Raw genomic sequence first — 18,830 nt, forward strand, 5'->3', positions numbered from 1 at the left:
GTATTGGAATGAGCTTTTAAGCGATTGTATCTTATTACTATACGGAGGTCTTATTTCTAAGTACCGCCATTGACTGCAGCATTGTGCCTTGTTTAGATTGTCACCATGGTGATGGGTTTGGTGTGCACGTAACGGCTGTTAGCCGCGACGTCATCTGACAGCGCCCTGCCTCAGCGTCCTGCGCTGGCGCTCCGGCGGGCGGGAGAAATGTTCACGCTGGTGGGGATATAAGGTGAGTTCATTTGTATTTGTTTGTATCCTGACGAAAATTTTATAAATTGAAACGTTGATCTTCACGGAGTCTGGCCGTTTATTCACCAGTTTCTACTAAGCTGTGAGTGCCGCATGTTACTATTTTCTAATATATATATACATAGATGATGCAGCACACTGGGCTGAGCAGTGCACACAGATATGGTATGTGACTGTCTTGTACTCCTGGCTCCTGCTATAACCTATAACTGGCACTGCAGTGCTCCCCAGTCTCCCCCACAATTATAAGCTGTGTGAGCTGAGCACAGTCAGATATATATACATAGATGATGCAGGCATGCAGCACACTGGGCTGAGCAGTGCACACAGATATGGTATGTGACTGAGTCACTGTGTGTACCGTTTTTTTCAGGCAGAGAACGGATATATTAAATAAAACAACTGCACTGCTGGTGGTCACTGTGGTCAGTCACTAAACTCTGCACTCTCTTCTACAGTATCAGCCTCAGGTCAATCTCTCTCTCTCTCTCCTAATCTAAATGGAGAGGACGCCAGCCACGTCCTCTCCCTATCAATCTCAATGCACGTGTGAAAATGGCGGCGACGCGCGGCTCCTTATATAGAATCCGAGTCTCGCGAGAATCCGACAGCGTCATGAGGGTGAAAATGTTTCTCACAAAATCGTTGCCCCAATGCATCATTGAAATTCAAGCTGGAAAGATGATTTTAATATATCACTTGTACATTTTGTATTGCTCTTCTGGTGACAATGTAGTTTGTTTTTGTCAATTACCATTTTAATAATAGGGTAAAGAAAATTAAGTGGATTTTTAAAAGAAAACAATACTTTCAATATACTATTAAAACAAATTAAAATGGTAAAAGTTATTGTACTTTAATGAAAAATAAAAGAGCAAAAATATCAATCCCAGTTTTGGATTACTTTAATTAACAAAAAAAATGCATATAGCAGAGGATAGTTTTAATCTGCCTACCTCTGGGTTATGGGCCCAGCATGCTTCCATTGCAATACTCTGCTGCACATGTAAGTGCAAGAGATCCTGAAGCACTCACTCATCATGGGAAAGTACCAATGTGTTTCTTCGTTGGTGGATGGAAGAAACATCTTACAAAAACTCTCCAGATTATTGACTTTTTAAAGTTTTTCTAGGAAACGTTTTAGATGAATGCTTATTAGCCTTTGTCAGTATGTACTTTTGCAAAGTGTCTCTGTGGCGCAATCAGTTAGTGTGTACGGCTATAAACCAAAAGGTTGGTGGTTCAATCCCACCCAGGGACGTAATTGACCTTGTTATCAGATTTTGGTGATCTTTAAGTAGACAAGTCAAAATTTCAAATCCCCTCTTATGGTGTAGGGTACCTGGCCTTCTCTGATGTAATCAGAGTTAGATTTGATTCAGTGATTTTATAAAAACAGCTAGGAAGCACAATTTAGCAATGGGTTGCAGAGAAAAAAAATATGCTGGCAGAAAAATCCAATTGAGTGATTAAACAGCTCTTCATTTTCAGCCTTTATTTTTATGCTAACAAATTTGTTCTCTAAAAAGTGTCCACAAAGCCAAGTCTCTGATTAACACCTTTGTAGGGATGGTTTTTCACCTATAACTAAATTAAACTTGCTTCATTGGAAAGGCAGCAAGATGCATCCTCATTTCAATGTCTACAGAAATAATACAGGTTGACACCAGGAAACATTAACGCCACTGCATCCTTGCTGCTTTCTCATGAAGAAGTCTGTTTAATGTGAAAACAAGGTGATATCTAATTAGCACACAGGTAAGGAATTAAGAAAATCTTTATTTAAGGGTGAAGATGTTTCTCACAAAATCGTTGCCCCAATGCATCATTGAAATTCAAGCAGGAAAGATGATTTTAATATATCACTTGTACATTTTGTATTGCTCTTCTGGTGACAATGTAGTTTGTTTTTGTCAATTACCCTTTTAATAATAGGGTAAAGAAAATTAAGTGGATTTTTTAAAGAAAACTATACTGTCAATATACTATTAAAACAAATTAAAATGGTAAAAGTTATTGTACTTTAAGTAAAAATAAAAGAGCAAAAATATCAATCCCAGTTTTGATTACTTAAATTAACAAAAAAAAATGCATATAGCAAAGGATAGTTTCAATCTGCCTACCTCTGGGTTATGGGCCCAGCATGCTTCCATTGCAGTACTCTGCTGCACATGTAAGTGCAAGAGATCCTGAAGCACTCAGTCATCATGGGAAAGTACCAATGTGTTTCTTCGTTGGTTGATGGAAGAAACATCTTACAAAAACTCTCCAGATTATTGACTTTTTAAAGTTTTTCTAGGAAACGTTCTAGATGTATGCTTATTAGACTTTGTCAGTATGTACTTTTTGCAAAGTGTCTCTGTAGCGCAATCGGTTAGTGTGTCCGGCTACTAACCAAAAGGTTGGTGGTTCAATTCCAACCAGGGACGTAATTGACCTTGTTATCAGATTTTGGTGATCTTTAAGTAGACAAGTCAAAATTTCAAACCCCGTGTTATGGTGTAGGGTACCTGGCCTTCTCTGATGTAATCAGAGTTAGATTTGATTCAGTGATTTTATAAAAACAGCTAGGAAGCACACTTTAGCAGTGGGTTGCAGAGAAAAAGAAATATGCTGGCAAAAAAAATCCAATTGAGTGATTAAACAGCTCTTCATTTTCTGGCTTTATTTTTATGCTAACAAATTTGTTCTTTGAAAAGTGTCCACAAAGCCAAGTCTCTGATTAACACCTTTGTAGGGATGGTTTTTCACCTATTACTAAATTAAACTTGCTTCATTGGAAAGGCAGCAAGATACATCCTCATTTCAATGTGTACTGAAATAATACAGAATGACACCAGGAAACATTAACGCCACTGTGTCCTTGCTGCTTTCTCATGTGGAAGTCTGTTTAATGTGAAAACAAGGTGATATCTAATTAGCACACAGGTAAGGAATTAAGAAAATCTTTATTTAAGGGTGAAGATGTTTCTCACAAAATCGTTGCCCCAATGCATCATTGAAATTCAAGCTGGAAAGATGATTTTAATATATCACTTGTACATTTTGTATTGCTCTTCTGGTGACAATGTAGTTTGTTTTTGTCAATTACCATTTTAATAATAGGGTAAAGAAAATGAAGTGGATTTTTGAAAGAAAACAATACTGTCAATATACTATTAAAACAAATTAAAATGGTAAAAGTTATTGTACTTTAAGTAAAAATAAAAGAGCCAAAATATCAATCCCAGTTTTGGATTACTTTAATTAACAAAAAAAAATGCATATAGTAGAGGATAGTTTCAATCTGCCTACCGCTGGGTTATGGGCCCAGCATGCTTCCATTGCTGTACTCTGCTGCACATGTAAGTGCAAGAGATCATGAAGCACTCACTCATCATGGGAAAGTACCAATGTGTTTCTTCGTTGGTTGATGGAAGAAACATCTTACAAAAACTCTCCAGATTATTGACTTTTTAAAGTTTTTCTAGGAAACGTTTTAGATGAATGCTTATTAGCCTTTGTCAGTTTGGACTTTTGCAAAGTGTCACTGTGGCGCAATCAGTTAGTGTGCACGGCTATTAACCAAAAGGTTGGTGGTTCAATCCCACCCAGGGACGTAATTGACCTTGTTATCAGATTTTGGTGATCTTTAAGTAGACAAGTCAAAATTTCAAACCCCCTCTTATGGTGTAGGGTACCTGGCCTTCTCTGATGTAATCAGAGTTAGATTTGATTCAGTGATTTTCTAAAAACAGCTAGGAAGCACAATTTAGCAGTGGGTTGCAGAGAAAAAGAAATATGCTGGCAAAAAAATCCAATTGAGTGATTAAACAGCTCTTCATTTTTTGGCTTTATTTTTATGCTAACAAATTTGTTCTCTGAAAAGTGTCCACAAAGCCAAGTCTCTGATTAACACCTTTGTAAGGACGGTTTTTCACCTATTACTAAATTAAACTTGCTTCATTGGAAAGGCAGCAAGATGCATCCTCATTTCAATGTCTACTGAAATAATACAGGTTGACACCAGGAAACATTAACGCCACTGCATCCTTGCTGCTTTCTCATGTGGAAGTCTGTTTAATGTGAAAACAAGGTGATATCTAATTAGCACACAGGTAAGGAATTAAGAAAATCTTTATTTAAGGGTGAAAATGTTTCTCACAAAATCGTTGCCCCAATGCATCATTGAAATTCAAGCTGGAAAGATGATTTTAATATATCACTTGTACATTTTGTATTGCTCTTCTGGTGACAATGTAGTTTGTTTTTGTCAATTACCATTTTAATAATAGGGTAAAGAAAATTAAGTGGATTTTTAAAAGAAAACAATACTTTCAATATACTATTAAAACAAATTAAAATGGTAAAAGTTATTGTACTTTAAGTAAAAATAAAAGAGCAAAAATATCAATCCCAGTTTTGATTACTTAAATCAACAACAAAAAATGCATATAGCAAAGGATAGTTTCAATCTGCCTACCTCTGGGTTATGGGCCCAGCATGCTTCCTTTGCAGTACTCTGCTGCACATGTAAGTGCAAGAGATCCTGAAGCACTCACTCATCATGGGAAAGTACCAATGTGTTTCTTCGTTGATTGATGGAAGAAACATCTTACAAAAACTCTCCAGATTATTGACTTTTTAAAGTTTTTCTAGGAAACGTTCTAGATGTATGCTTATTAGCCTTTGTCAGTATGTACTTTTTACAAAGTGTCTCTGTGGCGCAATCGGTTAGTGTGTCTGGCTACTAACCGAAAGGTTGGTGGTTCAATCCCAACCAGGGACGTAATTGACATTGTTATCAGATTTTGGTGATCTTTAAGTAGACAAGTCAAAATTTCAAACTCCCTGTTATGGTGTAGGGTACCTGGCCTTCTCTGATGTAATCAGAGTTAGATTTGATTCAGTGATTTTATAAAAACAGATAGGAAGCACAATTTAGCAGTGGGTTGCAGAGAAAAAGAAATATGCTGGCAAAAAAAAACCAATTGAGTGATTTAAACAGCTCTTCATTTTCTGGCTTTATTTTTATGCTAACAAATTTGTTCTCTGAAAAGTGTCCACAAAGCCAAGTCTCTGATTAACACCTTTGTAGGGATGGTTTTTCACCTATTACTAAATTAAACTTGCTTCATTGGAAAGGCAGCAAGATGCATCTTCATTTCAATGTCTACTGAAATAATACAGGTTGACACCAGGAAACATTACCGCCACTGCATCCTTGCTGCTTTCTCATGTAGAAGTCTGTTTAATGTGAAAACAAGGTGATATCTAATTAGCACACAGGTAAGGGATTAAGAAAATCTTTATTTAAGGGTGAAAATGTTTCTCACAAAATCGTTGCCCCAATGCATCATTGAAATTCAAGCTGGAAAGATGATTTTAATATATCACTTGTACATTTTGTATTGCTCTTCTGGTGACAATGTAGTTTGTTTTTGTCAATTACCATTTTATTAATAGGGTAAAGAAAATTAAGTGGATTTTTTAAAGAAAACTATACTGTCAATATACTATTAAAACAAATTTAAATGGTAAAAGTTATTGTACTTTAAGTAAAAATAAAAGAGCCAAAATATCAATCCCAGTTTTGGATTACTTTAATTAACAAAAAAAAATGCATATAGCAGAGGATAGTTTCAATCTGCCTACCGCTGGGTTATGGGCCCAGCATGCTTCCATTGCTGTACTCTGCTGCACATGTAAGTGCAAGAGATCCTGAAGCACTCACTCATCATGGGAAAGTACCAATGTGTTTCTTCGTTGGTTGATGGAAGAAACATCTTACAAAAACTCTCCAGATTATTGACTTTTTAAAGTTTTTCTAGGAAACGTTTTAGATGAATGCTTATTAGCCTTTGTCAGTATAGACTTTTGCAAAGTGTCTCTGTGGCGCAATTGGTTAGTGTGTACGGCTATAAACCAAAAGGTTGGTGGTTCAATCCCACCCAGGGACGTAATTGACCTTGTTATCAGATTTTGGTGATCTTTAAGTAGACAAGTCAAAATTTCAAACCCCCTCTTATGGTGTAGGGTACCTGGCCTTCTCTGATGTAATCAAAGTTAGATTTGATTCAGTGATTTTATAAAAACAGCTAGGAAGCACAATTTAGCAGTGGGTTGCAGAGAAAAAGAAATATGCTGGTAAAAAAATCCAATTGAGTGATTAAACAGCTCTTAATTTTCTGGCTTTATTTTTATGCTAACAAATTTGTTCTCTGAAAAGTGTCCACAAAGCCAAGTCTCTGATTAACACCTTTGTAGGGATGGTTTTTCACCTATTACTAAATTAAATTTGCTTCATTGGAAAGGCAGCAAGATGCATCCTCATTTCAATGTCTACTTAAATAATACGGGTTGACACCAGGAAACATTAACGCCACTGCATCCTTGCTGCTTTCTCATGTGGAAGTCTGTTTAATGTGAAAACAAGGTGATATCTAATTAGCACACAGGTAAGGAATTAAGAAAATCTTTATTTAAGGGTGAAAATGTTTCTCACAAAATCGTTGCCCCAATGCATCATTGAAATTCAAGCTGGAAAGATGATTTTAATATATCACTTGTACATTTTGTATTGCTCTTCTGGTGACAATGTAGTTTGTTTTTGTCAATTACCATTTTAATAATAGGGTAAAGAAAATTAAGTGGATTTTTAAAAGAAAACAATACTTTCAATATACTATTAAAACAAATTAAAATGGTAAAAGTTATTGTACTTTAAGTAAAAATAAAAGAGCAAAAATATCAATCCCAGTTTTGATTACTTAAATCAACAACAAAAAATGCATATAGCAAAGGATAGTTTCAATCTGCCTACCTCTGGGTTATGGGCCCAGCATGCTTCCATTGCAGTACTCTGCTGCACATGTAAGTGCAAGAGATCCTGAAGCACTCACTCATCATGGGAAAGTACCAATGTGTTTCTTCGTTGGTTGATGGAAGAAACATCTTACAAAAACTCTCCAGATTATTGACTTTTTAAAGTTTTTCTAGGAAACGTTCTAGATGTATGCTTATTAGCCTTTGTCAGTATGTACTTTTAACAAAGTGTCTCTGTGGCGCAATCGGTTAGTGTGTCTGGCTACTAACCGAAAGGTTGGTGGTTCAATCCCACCCAGGGACGTAATTGACATTGTTATCAGATTTTGGTGATCTTTAAGTAGACAAGTCAAAATTTCAAACTCCCTGTTATGGTGTAGGGTACCTGGCCTTCTCTGATGTAATCAGAGTTAGATTTGATTCAGTGATTTTATAAAAACAGATAGGAAGCACAATTTAGCAGTGGGTTGCAGAGAAAAAGAAATATGCTGGCAAAAAAAAACCAATTGAGTGATTTAAACAGCTCTTCATTTTCTGGCTTTATTTTTATGCTAACAAATTTGTTCTTTGAAAAGTGTCCACAAAGCCAAGTCTCTGATTAACACCTTTGTAGGGATGGTTTTTCACCTATTACTAAATTAAACTTGCTTCATTGGAAAGGCAGCAAGATACATCCTCATTTCAATGTGTACTGAAATAATACAGAATGACACCAGGAAACATTAACGCCACTGTGTCCTTGCTGCTTTCTCATGTGGAAGTCTGTTTAATGTGAAAACAAGGTGATATCTAATTAGCACACAGGTAAGGAATTAAGAAAATCTTTATTTAAGGGTGAAGATGTTTCTCACAAAATCGTTGCCCCAATGCATCATTGAAATTCAAGCTGGAAAGATGATTTTAATATATCACTTGTACATTTTGTATTGCTCTTCTGGTGACAATGTAGTTTGTTTTTGTCAATTACCATTTTAATAATAGGGTAAAGAAAATGAAGTGGATTTTTGAAAGAAAACAATACTGTCAATATACTATTAAAACAAATTAAAATGGTAAAAGTTATTGTACTTTAAGTAAAAATAAAAGAGCCAAAATATCAATCCCAGTTTTGGATTACTTTAATTAACAAAAAAAAATGCATATAGTAGAGGATAGTTTCAATCTGCCTACCGCTGGGTTATGGGCCCAGCATGCTTCCATTGCTGTACTCTGCTGCACATGTAAGTGCAAGAGATCATGAAGCACTCACTCATCATGGGAAAGTACCAATGTGTTTCTTCGTTGGTTGATGGAAGAAACATCTTACAAAAACTCTCCAGATTATTGACTTTTTAAAGTTTTTCTAGGAAACGTTTTAGATGAATGCTTATTAGCCTTTGTCAGTTTGGACTTTTGCAAAGTGTCACTGTGGCGCAATCAGTTAGTGTGCACGGCTATTAACCAAAAGGTTGGTGGTTCAATCCCACCCAGGGACGTAATTGACCTTGTTATCAGATTTTGGTGATCTTTAAGTAGACAAGTCAAAATTTCAAACCCCCTCTTATGGTGTAGGGTACCTGGCCTTCTCTGATGTAATCAGAGTTAGATTTGATTCAGTGATTTTCTAAAAACAGCTAGGAAGCACAATTTAGCAGTGGGTTGCAGAGAAAAAGAAATATGCTGGCAAAAAAATCCAATTGAGTGATTAAACAGCTCTTCATTTTTTGGCTTTATTTTTATGCTAACAAATTTGTTCTCTGAAAAGTGTCCACAAAGCCAAGTCTCTGATTAACACCTTTGTAAGGACGGTTTTTCACCTATTACTAAATTAAACTTGCTTCATTGGAAAGGCAGCAAGATGCATCCTCATTTCAATGTCTACTGAAATAATACAGGTTGACACCAGGAAACATTAACGCCACTGCATCCTTGCTGCTTTCTCATGTGGAAGTCTGTTTAATGTGAAAACAAGGTGATATCTAATTAGCACACAGGTAAGGAATTAAGAAAATCTTTATTTAAGGGTGAAAATGTTTCTCACAAAATCGTTGCCCCAATGCATCATTGAAATTCAAGCTGGAAAGATGATTTTAATATATCACTTGTACATTTTGTATTGCTCTTCTGGTGACAATGTAGTTTGTTTTTGTCAATTACCATTTTAATAATAGGGTAAAGAAAATTAAGTGGATTTTTAAAAGAAAACAATACTTTCAATATACTATTAAAACAAATTAAAATGGTAAAAGTTATTGTACTTTAAGTAAAAATAAAAGAGCAAAAATATCAATCCCAGTTTTGATTACTTAAATCAACAACAAAAAATGCATATAGCAAAGGATAGTTTCAATCTGCCTACCTCTGGGTTATGGGCCCAGCATGCTTCCTTTGCAGTACTCTGCTGCACATGTAAGTGCAAGAGATCCTGAAGCACTCACTCATCATGGGAAAGTACCAATGTGTTTCTTCGTTGATTGATGGAAGAAACATCTTACAAAAACTCTCCAGATTATTGACTTTTTAAAGTTTTTCTAGGAAACGTTCTAGATGTATGCTTATTAGCCTTTGTCAGTATGTACTTTTTACAAAGTGTCTCTGTGGCGCAATCGGTTAGTGTGTCTGGCTACTAACCGAAAGGTTGGTGGTTCAATCCCAACCAGGGACGTAATTGACATTGTTATCAGATTTTGGTGATCTTTAAGTAGACAAGTCAAAATTTCAAACTCCCTGTTATGGTGTAGGGTACCTGGCCTTCTCTGATGTAATCAGAGTTAGATTTGATTCAGTGATTTTATAAAAACAGATAGGAAGCACAATTTAGCAGTGGGTTGCAGAGAAAAAGAAATATGCTGGCAAAAAAAAACCAATTGAGTGATTTAAACAGCTCTTCATTTTCTGGCTTTATTTTTATGCTAACAAATTTGTTCTCTGAAAAGTGTCCACAAAGCCAAGTCTCTGATTAACACCTTTGTAGGGATGGTTTTTCACCTATTACTAAATTAAACTTGCTTCATTGGAAAGGCAGCAAGATGCATCTTCATTTCAATGTCTACTGAAATAATACAGGTTGACACCAGGAAACATTACCGCCACTGCATCCTTGCTGCTTTCTCATGTAGAAGTCTGTTTAATGTGAAAACAAGGTGATATCTAATTAGCACACAGGTAAGGGATTAAGAAAATCTTTATTTAAGGGTGAAAATGTTTCTCACAAAATCGTTGCCCCAATGCATCATTGAAATTCAAGCTGGAAAGATGATTTTAATATATCACTTGTACATTTTGTATTGCTCTTCTGGTGACAATGTAGTTTGTTTTTGTCAATTACCATTTTATTAATAGGGTAAAGAAAATTAAGTGGATTTTTTAAAGAAAACTATACTGTCAATATACTATTAAAACAAATTTAAATGGTAAAAGTTATTGTACTTTAAGTAAAAATAAAAGAGCCAAAATATCAATCCCAGTTTTGGATTACTTTAATTAACAAAAAAAAATGCATATAGCAGAGGATAGTTTCAATCTGCCTACCGCTGGGTTATGGGCCCAGCATGCTTCCATTGCTGTACTCTGCTGCACATGTAAGTGCAAGAGATCCTGAAGCACTCACTCATCATGGGAAAGTACCAATGTGTTTCTTCGTTGGTTGATGGAAGAAACATCTTACAAAAACTCTCCAGATTATTGACTTTTTAAAGTTTTTCTAGGAAACGTTTTAGATGAATGCTTATTAGCCTTTGTCAGTATAGACTTTTGCAAAGTGTCTCTGTGGCGCAATTGGTTAGTGTGTACGGCTATAAACCAAAAGGTTGGTGGTTCAATCCCACCCAGGGACGTAATTGACCTTGTTATCAGATTTTGGTGATCTTTAAGTAGACAAGTCAAAATTTCAAACCCCCTCTTATGGTGTAGGGTACCTGGCCTTCTCTGATGTAATCAAAGTTAGATTTGATTCAGTGATTTTATAAAAACAGCTAGGAAGCACAATTTAGCAGTGGGTTGCAGAGAAAAAGAAATATGCTGGTAAAAAAATCCAATTGAGTGATTAAACAGCTCTTAATTTTCTGGCTTTATTTTTATGCTAACAAATTTGTTCTCTGAAAAGTGTCCACAAAGCCAAGTCTCTGATTAACACCTTTGTAGGGATGGTTTTTCACCTATTACTAAATTAAATTTGCTTCATTGGAAAGGCAGCAAGATGCATCCTCATTTCAATGTCTACTTAAATAATACGGGTTGACACCAGGAAACATTAACGCCACTGCATCCTTGCTGCTTTCTCATGTGGAAGTCTGTTTAATGTGAAAACAAGGTGATATCTAATTAGCACACAGGTAAGGAATTAAGAAAATCTTTATTTAAGGGTGAAAATGTTTCTCACAAAATCGTTGCCCCAATGCATCATTGAAATTCAAGCTGGAAAGATGATTTTAATATATCACTTGTACATTTTGTATTGCTCTTCTGGTGACAATGTAGTTTGTTTTTGTCAATTACCATTTTAATAATAGGGTAAAGAAAATTAAGTGGATTTTTAAAAGAAAACAATACTTTCAATATACTATTAAAACAAATTAAAATGGTAAAAGTTATTGTACTTTAAGTAAAAATAAAAGAGCAAAAATATCAATCCCAGTTTTGATTACTTAAATCAACAACAAAAAATGCATATAGCAAAGGATAGTTTCAATCTGCCTACCTCTGGGTTATGGGCCCAGCATGCTTCCATTGCAGTACTCTGCTGCACATGTAAGTGCAAGAGATCCTGAAGCACTCACTCATCATGGGAAAGTACCAATGTGTTTCTTCGTTGGTTGATGGAAGAAACATCTTACAAAAACTCTCCAGATTATTGACTTTTTAAAGTTTTTCTAGGAAACGTTCTAGATGTATGCTTATTAGCCTTTGTCAGTATGTACTTTTAACAAAGTGTCTCTGTGGCGCAATCGGTTAGTGTGTCTGGCTACTAACCGAAAGGTTGGTGGTTCAATCCCACCCAGGGACGTAATTGACATTGTTATCAGATTTTGGTGATCTTTAAGTAGACAAGTCAAAATTTCAAACTCCCTGTTATGGTGTAGGGTACCTGGCCTTCTCTGATGTAATCAGAGTTAGATTTGATTCAGTGATTTTATAAAAACAGATAGGAAGCACAATTTAGCAGTGGGTTGCAGAGAAAAAGAAATATGCTGGCAAAAAAAAAACAATTGAGTGATTTAAACAGCTCTTCATTTTCTGGCTTTATTTTTATGCTAACAAATTTGTTCTCTGAAAAGTGTCCACAAAGCCAAGTCTCTGATTAACACCTTTGTAGGGATGGTTTTTCACCTATTACTAAATTAAACTTGCTTCATTGGAAAGGCAGCAAGATGCATCTTCATTTCAATGTCTACTGAAATAATACAGGTTGACACCAGGAAACATTACCGCCACTGCATCCTTGCTGCTGTCTCATGTAGAAGTCTGTTTAATGTGAAAACAAGGTGATATCTAATTAGCACACAGGTAAGGGATTAAGAAAATCTTTATTTAAGGGTGAAAATGTTTCTCACAAAATCGTTGCCCCAATGCATCATTGAAATTCAAGCTGGAAAGATGATTTTAATATATCACTTGTACATTTTGTATTGCTCTTCTGGTGACAATGTAGTTTGTTTTTGTCAATTACCATTTTATTAATAGGGTAAAGAAAATTAAGTGGATTTTTTAAAGAAAACTATACTGTCAATATACTATTAAAACAAATTTAAATGGTAAAAGTTATTGTACTTTAAGTAAAAATAAAAGAGCCAAAATATCAATCCCAGTTTTGGATTACTTTAATTAACAAAAAAAAATGCATATTGCAGAGGATAGTTTCAATCTGCCTACCGCTGGGTTATGGGCCCAGCATGCTTCCATTGCTGTACTCTGCTGCACATGTAAGTGCAAGAGATCCTGAAGCACTCACTCATCATGGGAAAGTACCAATGTGTTTCTTCGTTGGTTGATGGAAGAAACATCTTACAAAAACTCTCCAGATTATTGACTTTTTAAAGTTTTTCTAGGAAACGTTTTAGATGAATGCTTATTAGCCTTTGTCAGTATAGACTTTTGCAAAGTGTCTCTGTGGCGCAATTGGTTAGTGTGTACGGCTATAAACCAAAAGGTTGGTGGTTCAATCCCACCCAGGGATGTAATTGACCTTGTTATCAGATTTTGGTGATCTTTAAGTAGACAAGTCAAAATTTCAAACCCCCTCTTATGGTGTAGGGTACCTGGCCTTCTCTGATGTAATCAGAGTTAGATTTGATTCAGTGATTTTATAAAAACAGCTAGGAAGCACAATTTAGCAGTGGGTTGCAGAGAAAAAGAAATATGCTGGTAAAAAAAATCCAATTGAGTGATTAAACAGCTCTTAATTTTCTGGCTTTATTTTTATGCTAACAAATTTGTTCTCTGAAAAGTGTCCACAAAGCCAAGTCTCTGATTAACACCTTTGTAGGGATGGTTTTTCACCTATTACTAAATTAAATTTGCTTCATTGGAAAGGCAGCAAGATGCATCCTCATTTCAATGTCTACTTAAATAATACGGGTTGACACCAGGAAACATTAACGCCACTGCATCCTTGCTGCTTTCTCATGTGGAAGTCTGTTTAATGTGAAAACAAGGTGATATCTAATTAGCACACAGGTAAGGAATTAAGAAAATCTTTATTTAAGGGTGAAGATGTTGCTAACAAAATCGTTGCCCCAATGCATCATTGAAATTCATGCTGGAAAGATGATTTTAATATATCACTTGTACATTTTGTATTGCTCTTCTGGTGACAATGTAGTTTGTTTTTGTCAATTACCATTTTAATAATAGGGTAAAGAAAATTAAGTGGATTTTTGAAAGAAAACAATACTGTCAATATACTATTAAAACAAATTAAAATGGTAAAAGTTATTGTACTTTAAGTAAAAATAAAAGAACCAAAATATCAATCCCAGTTTTGGATTACTTTAATTAACAAAAAAAATGCATATAGCAGAGGATAGTTTCAATCTTCCTACCTCTGGGTTATGGGCCCAGCATGCTTCCATTGCAGTACTCTGCTGCACATGTAAGTGCAGTAGATCATGAAGCACTCACTCATCATGGGAAAGTACCAATGTGTTTCTTCATTGGTTGATGGAAGAAACATCTTACAAAAACTCTCCAGATTATTGACTTTTTAAAGTTTTTCTAGGAAACGTTCTAGATAAATGCTTATTAGCCTTTGTCAGTATGTACTTTTTGCAAAGTGTCTCTGTGGCGCAATCGGTTAGTGTGTTTGGCTATTAACCAAAAGGTTGGTGGTTCAATCCCACCCAGGGACGTAATTGACCTTGTGATCAGATTTTGGTGATCTTTAAGTAGACAAGTCAAAATTTCAAACCCCCTGTTATGGTGTAGGGTACCTGTCCTTCTCTGATGTAATCAGAGTTAGATTTGATTCAGTGATTTTATAAAAACAGCTAGGAAGCACAATTTAGCAGTGGGTTGCAGAGAAAAAGAAATATGCTGGCAAAAAAATCCAATTGAGTGATTAAACAGCTCTTCATTTTCTGGCTTTACTTTTATGCTAACAAAGTTGTTCTCTGAAAAGTGTCCACAAAGCCAAGTCTCTGATTAACACCTTTGTAGGGATGGTTTTTCACCTATTACTAAATTAAACTTGCTTCATTGGAAAGGCAGCAAGAAACACTAGACTAATTGGAGGTGCGCCCTAAAGCAAATTACAATGTTAGGATTAGGGGGTTCGGAAAGACCTCTAGTGTATACTGTCACGATCCGGGTATCTGGACGCCATAACTTACCTTTCAGATGCCTCCTAAGGCTGGCTCAGCGCTCCAGGACCGGATCCCATCTGTTATTCTGATGTCCCCATTCCTGCCTCCTCTCCTGTCACTCTGAGACGCTGTCACAGCGGCGCCATGTTACATCTTGAATGGCATCTCCTGCAGCCTCCGCCGCCGTCCCTGAGTTTCTGCATGCAGGATGTCAGAGTGGCGCTTATGTCAGCCGCGGCCTCCGCTGTTGCCCGCGTGGTTCAAATGTGCACTCATCAGTCTGGCGTCTCCTGTTTACTGTTGCCGGCGCCGCCATTGCTGTTAAAGTTCCCACATGGATTATCAAACCAATCTTCCCTCCAAGTGTCTGCATGGGCGCAGCCATGTTGGATTCTGTCACCTGTTCATTTCCACCAATCCGCTGTTTCCATTGTAATCTGCATAATTGCCTAGCCAATCCCTTCCTTGCTGCAGGTATAAGTATTCTGTGCCTGAGCAAGGAAGGCGTCAGTGATTTGGTTGTCAAACCTAGTTCCAGTTTGTCTCTCTCCCGTGGTTGTTTTCCAGGTTCCAGTTACCATCTCCAAACCTCCACTAAAGAGACCCGCTCTAGTCTACCACCTGCGGTGCAGCCTGACTCTCCAGTCCTCTGGGACTCATCTGTTTCCAGTTACAGATTTACCTGCTTCCAGCCTAGCTTCCAGCAGAGATCAGCTCTTCTTAAAGTGCCGGTATCATTTCCGCAGATTACCACTCACCACCGGCACTATTATTTCACCGCTCTCAAACTCCATATATCAATCATATTTCATCGCTCTCAAGCTTCATTTATTATTTGGCTGGTTCCATCCAGCAATCCACTCCGTGCTTACATCAGTCTGGTTTCAGCCAGTACCCACAGCAGCCATTTTATCCACAGCAGCCCAGCTTTTCCTGGAACACCAGCTAGTATGATCCTGGGCTATCTCCATTGCTACAGTCGGGCCTGGTAAGGACTTTCCAACTAGAAGATAATAAGAACTGTCTCATACTACCAGAGCCCTGTGGTCCTTGTCCTCCTGTAGTACCCAGGAACTGTATTATTTCTCTGCTGATTTTATGTTTCTCTTTTATTACTGCTGTGATGCATGGAGTTTGTCAAAATAAACATCATTGACTTTTATCCTGGTTGTCGTGGGCACGCCTTCGGGCAATTCTTCTACATTTAACTTACATGTCCAGGGGTCTGATACAACCTCCCAGGTTCCACTACACCTCAGGCCCTACAACTGAGGCTGCCTCCAGTCAGCTCAGGCCCTCAGTTGTGACATATACACTGTATATACATTTTAAGATAGGAAGGTACAAATTACATATTCACATTGCATCTATGGGCTGGATTCACATGTCCCTTTCCTCCCTCAATCGTGCCCGTCAGCAGCTATTCTATTCTATATAAGGAGCCACGAGTCGCCGCCATTTTCACTTGTGCATTGGAGATGATAGGGAGAGGACGTGCAGCGTTTTCTCAGTTTCTGTGTTCAGTGTGCTGCAAATATCTGTGCTCAGTGTGCTTGCAAATATCTGTGCTCAGTGTGCTGAAAATATCTACGTTCTCTGCCTGAAAAATGCTCCATATCTGTGCTGCATTGTATTATATAGTATGAGGACAGGGCAAAATTTTGCTGACCACCAGTATATAATATATAGCAGTATGGTACAGTAGGCCACTGCTCTACCTACCTCTGTGTCGTCAAGTATACTATCCATCCATACCTGTGGTGTATTTTAGTAGTTGTGCGCAGTATATATAGTAGGAGGACAGGGCAGAATTTTGCTGACCACCAGTATATAATATATAGCAATACGGTACAGTAGGCCACTGCTCTACCTACCTCTGTGTCGTCAAGTATACTATCCATCCATACCTGTGGTGTATTTTAGTAGTTGTGCGCACTATATATAGTAGGAGGACAGTGCAAAATTTTGCTGACCACCAGACTTCTACTTAAGTCCAATGGTGTAGGATGTGCAAAGCTGTTTGGCTGTGCATTTATTGATCTAAGCATGCATTTTTATCAAAGCGTGATAAAATTGACACATAACGCAGCGTTCAATCAGCGTTAATTTATCTTCAGCTGATATCGATTGTGAATTGACGTTTCTTCTCTTCTTGTCACCTACAGGTAATTACAATTGACTACAACCACCAATCTATTCTGCTGCACTATATCTATATATGCAAAGCTAATTCTGCTGGGTAATGCAAATTGAAACATTATTGCATAGTATGTGATTTTGAAGTACTTTTTTAAAGTTTTGAATGATATAGACCCAGTTTAATTTTTGTGGAATGCCTGGTTGTAGCTTTTAAGGTAATTTATTGCCTGGCATTTGAGGGGGTGGGGTGTGGTTACAGATTTAAATTATTGGTTTCACTTGTAATAGTCTTCTACTTAAGTCCAATGGTGTAGGCTGTGCAAAGCCATTTGGCTGTGCATTTATTGATCTAAGCGTGCATTTTTATAAAAGCGTGATAAAATTGACACATAACAGCAGTGTTCAATTAGCGTTCAATCGAAGTGAAAAAGAAGGAAAACAGAAGCACACCAATCTAACAAAACAAAGAAAACTGAAGAACTAATAACAAATGTGAGTCACTTACTCCTCAGATCACTCACCTCCTGATTGTTGCATCTGATTACATAGCACAGAACTACCTTACTTGGACATTTCATAAACCATCCATTTCACCTACAAATGCCTGTATCTGTATTATTGTAATTTTGTTTTTTAAGCACAGCTGCACCAATGCAATTTTACCTGCAAACACTTAAAACATCTAACATAATTACCATTGCTTCTTAAACCTCTCACAATCCTTTCATTTCTTACACTCCAAATACATTTCTGCACCCACTTTATCTACGCTTTTGACTCATTTCATACTAAATTGAGCCTACACTGCTTTTCTCACCTGCATTTCTACAATTCTTCTGCTCGGATTCCCTTACAGTCTCCTCTCCTACTTCCACTTTCCCTCAACCTATTTACCTTCTTAACACTATGTGAATGCTTTCTTATACTCCCCACATCACTCAGTGTCTACCTAATAATGTATCTTTATCCTCCCCCCCCCCAGTCTCCTCCACCTCCTCCTCTGTCTCCCCTCCATCCCTCTGTTTCCTTCCCCCACCTTTCCTGTTACCCCACTTTCATTCACCTCTGCCCCATGGTCCTGCTACCCCACAACTCAGCCCTGCTTCCTCTCTCCCTTCCCTGTCACCTCCCCACACCCCCATCCACATCACACTGACCTCCCTCCCTGCCCACCTCCTGCAGTTTCCCCTCCTATCTCAGGCACCCGTACCATCACTACTCTCTCATCCCTGCCCTCAAAGTTAATCCCACCTCATCGCTACAGCAACCCTGAAAATCTAATTCACATCTCTCCCACAAACTCATACCCCCTATCCTGTGCCCTCTGGAATGCCAGATCTGTTTGTAACAAACTGGTCCCCACTCATGACCTTTTCATTTCCAACTCCCTACACCTACTAGCCATTACTGAAACTTGGATTACGCCCTCTGACACTACTTCTGCTGCTGCTCTCTCTGCTGGGGGCCTTACATTCACACACACCCCCCGACCTGGGGGTCGCCATGGGGGTGGTGTTGGGGTCCTTTTACCTTCTAGTTACTCCTACCAACTCATACCACCAGAACCATCCCTTATATTATCTATATTTGAGGTCCACTCCATATGTCTCTTCCAACCAGTCCATCTTAGAGTAGCTGTCATTTACCGCCCCCCTGGCACTGCTTCCAAATTCATCGACAACTTTGCTTCCTGGCTTCCTCACTTCCTCTCTTCTGACATTCCCACCATTATCCTAGGCGATTTCAACATCCCTATTGACATCCCCACACAATCCCCTGCCTCTAAACTCCTTAACCTCACCTCTTCACTTGGTCTCTCCCAGTGGACCTCCTCACCCTCCCATGTGAATGGGAGCT

At 37.6% G+C, this 18,830-nt stretch overlaps 5 non-coding genes across 5 annotated transcripts; all 5 read left to right on the forward strand.

Annotated features, from left to right (window-relative positions):
- Nucleotides 1–6,117: 6,117 nt before the first annotated feature.
- Nucleotides 6,118–6,191, forward strand: TRNAY-AUA (transfer RNA tyrosine (anticodon AUA)). The gene has a single exon. It is a non-coding gene; the product is annotated as a tRNA-Tyr (tRNA).
- Nucleotides 6,192–7,286: 1,095 nt separating this feature from the next.
- Nucleotides 7,287–7,360, forward strand: TRNAS-ACU (transfer RNA serine (anticodon ACU)). The gene has a single exon. It is a non-coding gene; the product is annotated as a tRNA-Ser (tRNA).
- A 3,437-nt stretch (nucleotides 7,361–10,797) lies between these two features.
- TRNAY-AUA (transfer RNA tyrosine (anticodon AUA)) lies at nucleotides 10,798–10,871 on the forward strand. Its single transcript has one exon. It is a non-coding gene; the product is annotated as a tRNA-Tyr (tRNA).
- Nucleotides 10,872–11,966: 1,095 nt separating this feature from the next.
- On the forward strand, nucleotides 11,967–12,040 carry TRNAS-ACU (transfer RNA serine (anticodon ACU)). Its single transcript has one exon. It is a non-coding gene; the product is annotated as a tRNA-Ser (tRNA).
- Nucleotides 12,041–14,307: 2,267 nt separating this feature from the next.
- Nucleotides 14,308–14,381, forward strand: TRNAN-AUU (transfer RNA asparagine (anticodon AUU)). Its single transcript has one exon. It is a non-coding gene; the product is annotated as a tRNA-Asn (tRNA).
- The last annotated feature ends 4,449 nt before the right edge of the window (nucleotides 14,382–18,830 follow it).

This window comes from Pseudophryne corroboree, chromosome 8, assembly GCF_028390025.1.
Source record: "Pseudophryne corroboree isolate aPseCor3 chromosome 8, aPseCor3.hap2, whole genome shotgun sequence".
Taxonomy (NCBI): Eukaryota; Metazoa; Chordata; class Amphibia; order Anura; family Myobatrachidae; genus Pseudophryne; species Pseudophryne corroboree.